We start from the raw sequence: 13,744 nt of genomic DNA, 5'->3' as shown, positions 1-13,744 counted from the left end.
TTATGAAATTTTATAAAAAATTGTAGGGGGGAGGGGGTTGAAGATTTTGGATAAGTATAAACAGTGAGTTTTATAAAAAATCGTAGCTTTTCTATAATAAAGAAAAAAAATTGTGACCTATATGTTTTTGGTAGGTTTTTTTTTGGTCTTTCAAATAGTGAGAATTTTTTTCTAAATTCAAAATTTAACCCTTTTTTTGAAAATTAAAAATTTTTTTGATTTTTTTTCAAAAAAGCCCCCTTTTTTTTCTTGTACCAAAAGAAAGTTTATGATGTGTAATTTCAATATGTGGAACGAAAAAAATTACGTTTTTTTTGTTTTTGAATTATTAATTAATTAATAAAAATTGAAATATTTTACAATATGAAGTATTTTGATTAAATTGACGTTTTACAAATAAATATTTATAAAAATAAAGATAAAGTGTTAGTTTTTTTTAAATCAAATGTGTATATAATTCTACTTTAAAAAAATATATTCCAGTTGTTTGCAACGATTGTTGAAATAAAATATTCAACACCTTATGCGTGTATCACTAGGGTGGTCCAAAAAACTAAAAGTCAGAATTTTTTTGCTCTCACCACCCAGAATTGAAGTTTATATAGGAAAAAAAAATACCCCTGTTTTTTTTCTTCATAATAAAATAATATTAACCCGTGCCTCAAAGCCTCTCAATTTTCTTATGTATTTTAAATGAGAAAAAAAACATTTCTCCAACACTTGCTCTGAAAGGAGTACTTTTCTTGGTAGAAAAGTGTGGCGAAAGTAGAACTTTTCTCAACTGCTCTGAAGAGCGTGACGAAAGTAAAATTTGGCGTGGCGAAAGTAAATTCAGCGTGGCGAAAGTAAAATTTGGCGTGGCGAAAGTAAATCATGAATTTATTCTTTTTTCTTGTTCTTTGACCGAGATTTATTTTGTATCTAACTTCTTCCCCACTCAAAAAACATTCGTCTTTTATTATATTAAACATAAGCACACGTTAAATTAAAATTATACGAAACTCACGAAGAAACCTTTCCTCGCAAGGCGTTGGAGAAAACGTAGTGCACAACTCGTGGTGAAAGAATGATTTTTCGAGAGTGAAGTTTGCGGCTCGAGCGTAGCGAGAGCAGCAAACTTCACTCTCGAAAAATCACACTTTCGCCACTAGTTGTACAATGTACTATTTTCGTAAATTTAATATAACATCTAGAGAAAATTTTTTTTTCACTCGGTTAAGGATGTTTTTCTTCTAGAGTATTTAAGGAATAAAATCCTTTTACATATTTAACAAATTTTTTATTTTCTATATTTTTTTTTATTTTTGAAAAATTCTCAAAAAAGCAAAAAACGGTAATTTATTATTTTTTATTCGTTATTATAATTTTTTCTCATTGATTGTAATACAATGGTTTTATGAATTTAATATTTGATAGATTCATAAAAGCCAATTGAATTACAATAGATGAGAAAAAATGATAATAAGTAATAAAAAATAATATTATTACCGTTTTTTGAGAATTTTTCAAAACTAAAAAAAAAATAAAAAATATGTTAAATATGTAAAAGGATTTTATTCCTTAAACACTCTAGAAGAAAAGCATCCTTAACCGAGTGAAAAAAAATTTTCTCTAGATTTTATATTAAATTAACGAAAAGTGGTTTTTTTCTCATTTGAAATACATAAGAAATTTGAAAGGCTTTGAGGCACGGGTTAATATTATTTTATTATGAAGAAAAAAAACAGGGGTATTTTTTTTTCCTACAAACTTCAATCCTGGGGGGGGGGGGGGGTGAGAGCAAAAAAATTCCGACTTTTTTTCTTAACGTATTTTTGGACCACCCTAGTGTATCACGCTTGATATTGATATTAAAATAATAAAAAATTATTCAGATAAAAAAAATCATCTCTTCGTACATCAAAAATGTAAAAATTAAAAAAATGTACTTTAGAAAATGTCAAAAAATATTAAGCCGAGAAGTTTAGTTTAAAAAAAAAATTACAAAAAAATTTTTAATTTTTTAAAAAGGGTTAAATTTTGAATTTTTTGAAAAAAATTCTCACTATTTGAAAGAGCAGAAAAAAACCTACCAAAAACATAAATAGGTCACAATTTTTTACATTCTCATCATATGAGAAAGTATTAGTTTTGGTCGAAAATTGACTTTCGCTAATTTCATGAAATCTCGACGTTTTGGGGTCCCCTGAGTCCGAAAAACATGGTCTAAAAAAAGTGTCTGTCTGTAGACACAATGGTGTCCCTACGATAACTCTTGAAAAACTTATTGCATCAACTTGCAACTTTGCATGCACAAAGTTAGTGTTAAAATACAGATCGAGTTCGTTAGCCAGCAATTTTCGTCGAAAACTACGCAAACTACAGTAGTTTCAAAATTTTGAAAATTCAATTTTTTCAAATTTCATTTTTTTTAACTTTATATTACTTTAGATTAGACAAATACAAACAACTTTCCTCTACAACATTTTTTCATAGAAAATTAATTTTTTTTTTTTTAAGTTTTTGGGTCAGGCTAGCTTAACTGGGTTAAAAAAGTTTTATTGATTTTCTAAAATGTTATAACTAAAATATATTCATAAAAGTTTTAACATTTTAGAAAATCAATGAAATTTTTTTAACCCAGTTTGGCTGGTCTGACCCTTTTTTACATTTTAATTTTTGGTCCTATCTTGTTGGAAATGGTTTTTTACATTCTAATCACATGAGGAGGTATTAGATTTGATGAAAAATTGACTTTTTATACCTCAGGTTGAATGAAAATGGCGACCTTTTTTTCCCATGGACAAAAAAAAACAGCTAGTCCCATGCGTTATTTTTGCTCATGGAAAAAAAATGCCGCCATTTTCATAGAAGTCGAACAAGTGAATGAGTTTTACTCCCTGTCGTCTGCTATCTTAAATCGCCACTTTTGTGCCTTTGGAATAAAAAATATCGTAAGTTACACGGGACTTAAAGGCTGCCTTTACGGTACCTTGTTGCTTAATATACTATTTGCTAATTTTATGAAATCTTTGCGTTTTGAGGTGCCCTGAATCCAAGAAACATGGTCTGTCGATTACGTCTGTCTGTCTGTCTGTCCGACGATAACTTTTGAAAAACTTAATTTTTTCAAAAACTTTTTTCGAATTTTTGACTTTTTGTCTCAGCTTAGTGGAGGTGTTTTACTTTTGCTTGTTAAAACGATGGGTAAATATCACATTCACTGTATCCAAATTTACATGTTTTTAATCATACACTTGATATATATTTACAAATCACGTATATAGGGAAAACGGGACATAATGGCTAAGGGGCGGAATGAATAATTGTAATTTATTTAAAAATCGTAAATCGAAATGATTTCACTCCAAAGACAACTTGATGTACTGCAAGTTTCTACAAAGGTTGATTATTTATTATTCAATAACTATTGTAAGAAATATAGTAGAAAATCTGTATTTCACATATGACAGTAACTTTTCAAAATTTTCATTTTTTTATTCTAATTTTTTTAAAATAACTTTAAAAAAGAAACTAAAATCGCGTTTTAAGCTTGAAACATTTTTTGAGGGTCAATTTTAGATTTTTGATTCACACTTACTGTATTGATAAAAATTACAAAATATTTCCTAAGTACCCCTAGGGCGTGTTGGCTAATGCAACACGCTATGTATAACCCGTGTAGGAATTTACCGTGGAAGTGTATGAGAAACTGTCCAGTTGCGCTAGATTCAATCTAGCAACTAGATGGGAAAAATGGACAGGCTTGAACGAGGGATGTAACACTAGCAACGTCAAGATTTTGTACAGTTATTTTGTCTAGTCCTTGTCTAGTAAAATAAATCATTCCTAGCCAGTTCCTGGATATTAAAATAAGCAGTTTCTACATACTGGGAATAATTGTTAGGTTTATAAATAATAGAACAATATTTTTCAACTTTATTCTTTTGTTTGTTTAACTTTTAAACAAACAAAACAGTAATACAAAAGTATTTGTTATTATCACAATTCCTCTTACAATTATTTTTGAAATTAATTGTAACATATTTTGCTACATTGGATTTTATCTTTAAAACACAAACACATTCACTATAAAGATTCGTACTTGTATACCGATAATAAAATTAATTGTATATTATATTGTTGCAATCACAAAAAATTTACTTAAAATTACCAAAGTTTTATTACTTATTATGAACATTATAATATGAAAAACAATCTAGACTATTAATGATGACATCACATGTCCTTTTTCTAATAAATCTTTTTTTCGCTGTAATATATTTAAACTTGTACACTGTCCCTGTTCAAAAATGGAAAACTGAAAACTTTTCACTAGATTTATAAATTTGATTTTATCTTCACAACAAGATAAGTTACAATTGTAGACTCTTGGTTTCTTTTCATCAAGCACTACGTCAAGAACTGATTTCGTCTGCTAACTTAGTAGACTCTCAGAGCCACCTTCTCCACGAACTTGTACTAAATTCTTAAGTCAGCGTCCTAGACAGTGCCCAGCTAATTCTTGGACAACCTGCTATACGAACTTGTACTGAATTTTCAATTCAGTATCCTAGACAAATTTTAGCCAGATTCTAGACTGTCTTCATAGCGATGAAAATAAAGGGGAAAACTGTACATTAACATTTCTGGGCCAGGACAGTTTATTCAGAATAATTTTCCACGACAAATGCTATCTAGCTGTAGTCTATTTCTAGGAAGGCCACGACAAATTTCTACACGGGAAAGAGCAATACCTACGATACCGACGAAGTGTACGTTCATTGTAGAAAAAAAGTAAGCGTAATATAGGGACGTTCGACTTTTTAAAAGAAAGCTGAGGTACTAGAGTAACTTTTCTAGGAGATAAACACTTAATTAAAACAAAAATGTCCGTGTAAATCAACAAAGAGTGAAAAGTTAGCCATTACGCTCCGGTCTACACTACACAAAAACCTTGATACTAATACTTTAAGAATATTTTATCTGCTTCTGCAAATAATATTTCTACTAAGAGTTAGTATAATTAAAAATAACTTCACAATTTAAATCATCAAGACCAAAAATATACATTTAAATCCACTTTATCTCGCAATCATCAGCAAACAAAAACATGTGATGAGAATGTTATCCTTAAAGTCGTAGTAACTTTAAGAAAAAAAAATGTTTTACGAAACATATAATAGGAAACAAGAACAAGAACACAAATAATGCACAACAATTGCAGACCGCCGCAAGCGAAGCGAGCCATTTGAGCGCGAAGCGCGACGTGTGGAATAATCGCCGGAGCGCGAAGCGCGACGATCAATATTCGCGCGCCCCGAGGCGCGCTGAAACTTGCGAGCGAAGCGAGCCCCCGCGCGAAGCGCGGATGAGAATGTGTCCGCGCTTGCGCGGACAGATTTTTTTCTTTATTATAGAAAAGCTACGATTTTTTATAAAACTCACTGTTTGTACTTATCCAAAATCTTCAACCCCCTCCCCCTACAATTTTTTATAAAATTTCATAATTACTTGGTGGTTTTAAGTACTCATTCATAGTTCTAAATACTGTGGAAGGCATTTTTGCAACCTACTGTACACTTGAGAAAATTTGCCCCTTATATATTACATACACATTTTGAGATTCAAAATAGTTTAAAAACAAATTCATAATTGCAAAACTTGATTTTTAAACCTTCCTTTTTTACTAAAAATTAACAAAAAAATATTAGAATGCGAAAATTCACGCTTAAGAACGTTTGGTGCACATCTCAGGCGTGTTTACGAGAGATCGATATCTGTGCACCTCGAGACGATAGTTAGTTTTAAAGTCTCCAGGGATTTTTTTTTTGCAAAAAATTCTGGAGAAGATAACGAATCCAAATATTATAGTTACAAAAAAATCGAAGGGGTGCTTATGCCTGAAAAAATGAAATAAAATTTTTTTTGACTTTTTTCCGGGCAAATTTTGGATTTTTTTTTCTTTAATACTGCACTTTAAATTGTTAGATAATCAACTATTATTACCTAAAATATAAACAAAATCTAACTAAATGGATAAAAGTTATTCGTTTTTCAAAAAAATGTGCTTTAATGTTTAATGCCCGGTAAAATCCACAATTTTGAAAATTTTTAAAAATCTTTTTTTCCTAAAATCTTCTGTCATAAAACACTACCTTTATACCAAGTTTCACAAAAATTGAAAGACCCATGACCAACTTTGATTTTTTTGAGAAAATTTGACCCCATATATATATATATATATATTTGTATTTTATAATTGTGAATAATATTTTTTTTAATTAAAAAAAAATTAATTCAATGATTATATAATATAAAGAATTTATATTTTAAGGCTATGCTTACAATAGATTTCTTTTGTTCTTCTGATGAATTTTATTACAATAAAAATTTTTTACTTTTATTTATATTCTGATATTATGTTCAACACACAATAATAAGGACATAAAAAATGCTACTGTGGACTTGCAACCTCAAAAAGCTGTTTATATTTTGTTGTTTTTTAAATTTAAATTTATAAATAAATGAAAAGTATGCAACGTAAAGTTTTTGCTTTTTGATCAAATAGCGCCTCAGACGGCGTCTTCGTTGCTTCTGTTCCACGTTTATTTTTGTTCAATTTTTAAAATTTCTAATGTTAATTTTTTCAATTTATGTTTTTTTAAATAGAATTCCATTTTACTTAAAATATTTTTTTTATAAGTAATAAAATTTTCTATTAATTTAATTATATTTTTAATTTGAAATTATATGTTATTTATTTTATTTTTTATTTTTAGTAGTAAAATGATAATTTCAATGTTATTACATTTAGTATCATTTTTAGTAACAACAACAATAATAATTTTTACTTCATTTGTTTAAATGTTAATAATTTTTTTAACTCATATATATATTTTTTTGTTTGTATTTTATAATTATAATAATATTTTTTTAATTTCAAAGCAAATTAATGTAAATGACCATAATATACTTTATGTTTTAAGGCTATGCTCACAATAGGATTCTTTTTTTTTCTGCTATAATGGTTGGAGGACTAAAGTCCCAAAACAGAAGTTCCAATGAAAAAAAGTTCGAAAGATTTTAATTTCCAAAGACTGAAAGTTCCAAAAGTTCTTTTTTCTAAAGACCACTAACGAATGCTTTGAATATGTGTTTATCTCAATTGCTCCTCATATATTGGAAATTATATTGGAACTTTTGTCTTTTGATTCCTTTTTATTTTGGACCTTATGTATTTTTTTAGTAATGATATAAAAAATACATCTTTCCACAAATAATTGTTTTATTTATTATTGTTTATTTATTATAAACGTATATAATAAATATGTTTTTTTTTAATATAATTTTAAGCTACTAAAACAACATAAATTCTTTTTGTTTGTGTGGTTAATTATGTCAGTTAGTGAGGTTAGGAACATTTGTTTACAAAGTGTACTACTGAGGCACCCCTGTCCGTCTTTTCCAGAAATTAGTCAGCTTAGTGGTTTGCACTTTAATGTGCAAAAAAGTTCCTCGAGATGGCGCAGTACTCACTACTCGTCAGCAATATTCGTTACCTCATTCATTATTGTATTTGTTGTGTTGAAATCGGTTAGAAATCTCAACTAAATTTTATAAAAAAATGTGAAAGGGTCAGAATTTCTCAAACGGATCACTTTAAAAAAAATAATTTTGTTTTTTATCGAAAATAATTTTTTTTTACTCCTCGTAGAGTAAAAAATAGACCCTGAAAATTTTAGAACAAAAAAAAATTTTTTGTGAATGTTATTAACAATTTAGTTTTTTTGTAGTCTTAAATTAAAAAATTTTTTTCTCGTAAACTATTTGACCGATTTAAAAATTACGATATGGGTTTTCTTCGTCATGAAACAGAGTATTTAAAAATAATTTTGGATTTTAAAAAACTTTATTTTTAATAGTTTTTTATATTAATTGTTTATAAAATGTTAATAACAAATTGTGTTCTGCGCCTCAAAAAAAAAAAAAAAAAATTGCCTAGTATTGCCAACATTCCCCTGAAAACAAAACCGTTTTGAAAAAAAATGTACGTTAATTACGAAAAAAGTTATTAAAAAATAACTGTGGCGGTGAACAGCGATTCATGACTCGCAAACATGGCTCTCATGGCACCTGTGAGGCATTATTCCTGAACTGCCCCAAAAATAAAAAAAAGTTCTTGGATTTCCTTTATACTTTGGAAATATGTTACCCTAGTAGGTACAAGTTACTACACCAATTTACAGGTCCAACCCCCCACCCCAATCAAAAGGGTGGGGGGTTGAAATTTCAGCTTAAACTCGAACATGCATTCTTTAAACATTTGTAGTTTCTACTTAAATTATTCAATTAAAAAAAGTAAGTAGTGTTTTAGAAAGGTTTTTTTGTGTACTTTTAAAATATTTTATTTATATAATAAAAAAAAAATTTTTTTTGCAAAAATTTTTTTAAATAAATAGTTTTTTGCAATTTTGCACTCCAGCGCGATGAACAGTGGGATTTTTTTTCAACTTACTATTGAAAATTGTCTAGAAACTACAAATTTTATCGGATGTTCATGTTCTTGATTTAAAATTACTAAGAAATCCATCAAAGTCGATTTTTGAATTTTTAATTGTTTATTTTTTTCTTGTTACTCAAAAATTTGACAAATTACAATATTTTTAGAAAAAATCATGTTAATTTTTTTATTTTTCTATTACACATGATCGAAATCAATTTAAATTAGTCGAGTATGACCACCGGACAATTAATAAAGCATAATACAATTTATTTAAATTGTTGCAAACAATGTTAATTAACAAATAGATTACTTCGGACCTTCTTCATAAAAAAAATTGGTTTTTTTGCAGACAAGTTTAAATTTATGTCTAATTTAGTAAAAAACTAATTTACAGTTAAAAATTATCATTAATATTAACAATTATATAAACAATAATCAACTTCCTTTTGTATTTGTAAACATTTTCGTCATTTTTTAAACTTTAAATATTTATATCATATGTACATTCTTTCAAAAACTTAAAAAATTTATTTGCTTAAACAATTACATTTGTTATAAACAAATTTTTCATTTTTAAACAAATAAGTAGCTTTTTTCATCAAACAAAATTTTTTCCTTTTTTTATATTTACTATCATAAAAAAGAACTCCTTAATGAAATGGGAATACTATAAATTATTCATTTAATTCTAACGAACATTATAAGTTAACAAATATTTAACTTTGTTCTTTTTTCACAGAAAAAATATATTTATCTATATGCATTTAGATGTAAACTGTTTTAACTGAATAATGGTTTACTTCATTAAAAATATATATATTTCTTAACTTATAATGTTCGTTAGAATTAAATGAATAATTTATAGTATTCCCATTTCATTAAGGAGTTCTTTTTTATGATAGTAAATATAAAAAAAGGAAAAAATTTTGTTTGATGAAAAAAGCTACTTATTTGTTTAAAAATGAAAAATTTGTTTATAACAAATGTAATTGTTTAAGCAAATAAATTTTTTAAGTTTTTGAAAGAATGTACATATGATATAAATATTTAAAGTTTAAAAAATGACGAAAATGTTTACAAATACAAAAGGAAGTTGATTATTGTTTATATAATTGTTAATATTAATGATAATTTTTAACTGTAAATTAGTTTTTTACTAAATTAGACATAAATTTAAACTTGTCTGCAAAAAAACCAATTTTTTTTATGAAGAAGGTCCGAAGTAATCTATTTGTTAATTAACATTGTTTGCAACAATTTAAATAAATTGTATTATGCTTTATTAATTGTCCGGTGGTCATACTCGACTAATTTAAATTGATTTCGATCATGTGTAATAGAAAAATAAAAAAATTAACATGATTTTTTCTAAAAATATTGTAATTTGTCAAATTTTTGAGTAACAAGAAAAAAATAAACAATTAAAAATTCAAAAATCGACTTTGATGGATTTCTTAGTAATTTTAAATCAAGAACATGAACATCCGATAAAATTTGTAGTTTCTAGACAATTTTCAATAGTAAGTTGAAAAAAAATCCCACTGTTCATCGCGCTGGAGTGCAAAATTGCAAAAAACTATTTATTTAAAAAAAATTTTGCAAAAAAAATTTTTTTTTTATTATATAAATAAAATATTTTAAAAGTACACAAAAAAACCTTTCTAAAACACTACTTACTTTTTTTAATTGAATAATTTAAGTAGAAACTACAAATGTTTAAAGAATGCATGTTCGAGTTTAAGCTGAAATTTCAACCCCCCACCCTTTTGATTGGGGTGGGGGGTTGGACCTGTAAATTGGTGTAGTAACTTGTACCTACTAGGGTAACATATTTCCAAAGTATAAAGGAAATCCAAGAACTTTTTTTTATTTTTGGGGCAGTTCAGGAATAATGCCTCACAGGTGCCATGAGAGCCATGTTTGCGAGTCATGAATCGCTGTTCACCGCCACAGTTATTTTTTAATAACTTTTTTCGTAATTAACGTACATTTTTTTTCAAAACGGTTTTGTTTTCAGGGGAATGTTGGCAATACTAGGCAATTTTTTTTTTTTTTTTTTGAGGCGCAGAACACAATTTGTTATTAACATTTTATAAACAATTAATATAAAAAACTATTAAAAATAAAGTTTTTTAAAATCCAAAATTATTTTTAAATACTCTGTTTCATGACGAAGAAAACCCATATCGTAATTTTTAAATCGGTCAAATAGTTTACGAGAAAAAAATTTTTTAATTTAAGACTACAAAAAAACTAAATTGTTAATAACATTCACAAAAAATTTTTTTTTGTTCTAAAATTTTCAGGGTCTATTTTTTACTCTACGAGGAGTAAAAAAAAATTATTTTCGATAAAAAACAAAATTATTTTTTTTAAAGTGATCCGTTTGAGAAATTCTGACCCGAAAGTAAAAAAAGTATTAACATTAAAAACTATTTTAATGTTGTAAAAAGAGCATATTGTTTAAAAAATGAAAATGTTTTTAATAAGTAGCCGGCAAAGCTTGCCTTAGTTTAAAAATTTTAAAAAAAGTTTAAAACTTTTAAATTTTTATTTAATATTATATTTTTTATTCATTGTATACGTTCATGTTTGTTTTTGTCTTGAGTAAAATTTCATCTCAAATAATAAATAAAAAAAATGGATTAAAGTTAACCCCTCCGTCACACACCTAGGGAGGGATTCCCTCTACGGTTTCAGTATTTTTTAAATAACTTTTGTTTTCCTCATTGCAAAATAAAATCAGTTTCTATACCTTTCGACAATTTACTCCTCAACACATTTCTAAAAAAACATTTAGTTTAAACATAATTAATATTTAATTATGAAGCTTCAAAGCCAGAAGAAACTCGAAAAAGTGAGGTTATGTTAAATAAAAAAATCAAGTTTTAAAAACATTTTTTGTTCCACTGTTGGTTGATGACAAAATTATATTATAAATATAATTAAAATAAATTGTTTAATGATTTTTTTGCTTATTTGTTAATGTTACATTATTTTTACATGTCGAGTGGAATTTCTTTGAAGATGTGCATTCGTGTAATTAATTTTTATTTTTGAGACCGAAAATTAATTTGATTAATTTTATAATTTAGAATAATTTACTACATATTTGTAAGTTTGTGTTAAAACTAAATTTTTGTTGATTCCTTTGTTTATGTTGTAATGTTGCTTATTTTACAATGTGGTGAGCGATTCCCTCTGAACGTGTGTAAGATCGGAATATTTTCTCATGTGTGTGACGGAGGGTTAATGCTATTTATATTATCTAAATTTGTTTTCTTTATTTTAAATATACTTTTTTTCTATGACTTTCCTTTAACTTTTATTATAAATCAGTTTATCTGATAATTTAAACGATTTAAACGAAAGTCATCAGTTTATTGTACAACACATTTATGTATTTTCATACTAATTATTCAATTGTTTTATCATCTTTAATGAGTTAAAAATACAATATTATTTCTTATCGTGTATTTTTAACATCACTAACAACAAGATTTCATTATAAAAACAAATAATTTATTCGTTTCTATGATATTTTTCTATTGCTTTAGTGAATTTTGAGCGAGTGTTGAGAACAGCGCCATCACGTGTTACTTTTTGGCACATGAAAACGCAAACCACTAAGCTGACATATTTTTCCTTCAAAATACATAGGAGTCGGACTGGGGTGGCTGAGGTGAATATCTTTCAATATTTTCAAACTATGAATATTTTTATAGAAAAAAGGATATTATAATTATGATATAATTTTTTGTTTGTATTTTTTTATTTTAAAAATGTATAGATTTAAGTTATTTAATTTAATAAGTTAAATTCACTCCAAATTCAAATATTGGCGCACTACTTCGATTCAGCCAATCAGAGAAGTGCACATAATTCGACTTTCGATTTATTTCGACATTTTTAATAAGCCATGTCTTTTTTAAGAAAGGATTAAGTTATTTAATTTAATAAGTTAAATTCACTCCAAATTCAAATATTGGCGCACTACTTCGATTCAGCCAATCAGAGAAGTGCACATAATTCGACTTTCGATTTATTTCGACATTTTTAAGCCATGTCTTTTTTAAGAAAGGAAAACTGAATTTTAAAAGGTCTAAAATTTAAATTTTTTTAAAGTCTTTATTCCTGTGGAAAAATATTAATAATGATTAAAAATTAAAAAAAAAATTATTCATGTTTCGAATAATTTTGCAATTAAAAATATGTAAGATTCGCATTTAAATGTATCAGAAACATTTTCTTATGTATTTAATCATTTTTAGAGTGATATTTTAATAAATATTTAATTAATTATTAAAAATAATGGATTTATAGAAGAATTTTAGTTAAAACATTAAAGGAAATTTAATTTTTGGGAAGTTACAAACGACAGCAAAATATTCAATTATTTTCAAAAGTATTAAAATTCTGCGCAGAAATTCAATTATGTTTGCAAATTTTTAAAAGCTCTTGTTAAAATTTTTATTATAATTATAAATAATGAAATTCTTTTCCAAATTCTTTTCAAAAATTTTAATAAGTTCTAGACAAAGTTTCAATTATTTTTAATACAATTTTAATTGAATTCTTTGAAAAATGTAATTAAAAATTTTATTAAAATTTGTCGAAAGAATTTAATTATGTATTTGAAAATTTGTTGATAAAATTCTTTATGAGAATTCATTTTTAAGAAACATTCAACTATTCAATAAATTATTAATTCTATTTAAATAATTCAATTCTCCTAAAATTTTCTGGAATTAATTTTTTTTTTTTAAATTTAATTTATTTTTTTGAAATTATTTCAAGTTTTTATTTTTTAATATAGGGGATTATAGTCAAGGTCGGACCACCTTTTGACTTTTGATTATAACTTTTTTTTAAAAATGAATTTGGTCAATTGAAGTATATTGTTGGAAAGTCCTGTTTAATAGGAACATTTTTTCTGTATAAAGTAAATTGATTGGTTCTAAAATGAAAAAGTTATACACGGAAAAAAAAAGTTCGAAGATTATTCGGGAACTTCGTTCTTAACTCTTGGATACGGCGGGTAGTTCACAGAGAACTAAAGGTTGCCTCGTTTAAATATGTCATTTACTATTTCTCTACAAATTATAACTATTTCACCACTTCTCGGCAAACTGTTCTTGAAAAAGTCGGGAACTGTTCAAGAAAATCGAAAAGTTAGGCGAATGCAAGAAAAAATGGATTCTGCTTCCCCCCTCCCACTTCCCCTCCTTGACACGTCCGCACACACACACACATTTATCC

At 26.4% G+C, this 13,744-nt stretch overlaps 1 protein-coding gene and 1 long non-coding RNA gene across 4 annotated transcripts in view; one reads left to right on the top strand and one right to left on the bottom strand.

The window, feature by feature from the left end:
- The window catches only part of LOC122504389, a 29,254-nt gene extending 17,100 nt beyond the window's left edge, over positions 1-12,154 (top strand). The window contains exon 3 of the long non-coding RNA XR_006301831.1: positions 12,043-12,154. This is a non-coding gene — a long non-coding RNA (uncharacterized LOC122504389). The remainder of the gene's footprint in view (positions 1-12,042) is intronic.
- The window catches only part of LOC122504252 (tubby-related protein 4), a 183,742-nt gene that overhangs the window by 41,552 nt on the left and 128,446 nt on the right, over positions 1-13,744 (bottom strand). The window lies entirely within an intron of this gene.

This window comes from Leptopilina heterotoma, unplaced genomic scaffold (assembly GCF_015476425.1).
Source record: "Leptopilina heterotoma isolate Lh14 unplaced genomic scaffold, ASM1547642v1 Lhet_11, whole genome shotgun sequence".
NCBI lineage: Eukaryota > Metazoa > Arthropoda > Insecta > Hymenoptera > Figitidae > Leptopilina > Leptopilina heterotoma.
Note: the sequence above shows the minus strand (reverse complement) of the source record. Positions and strands in the feature narration are given on the sequence as shown.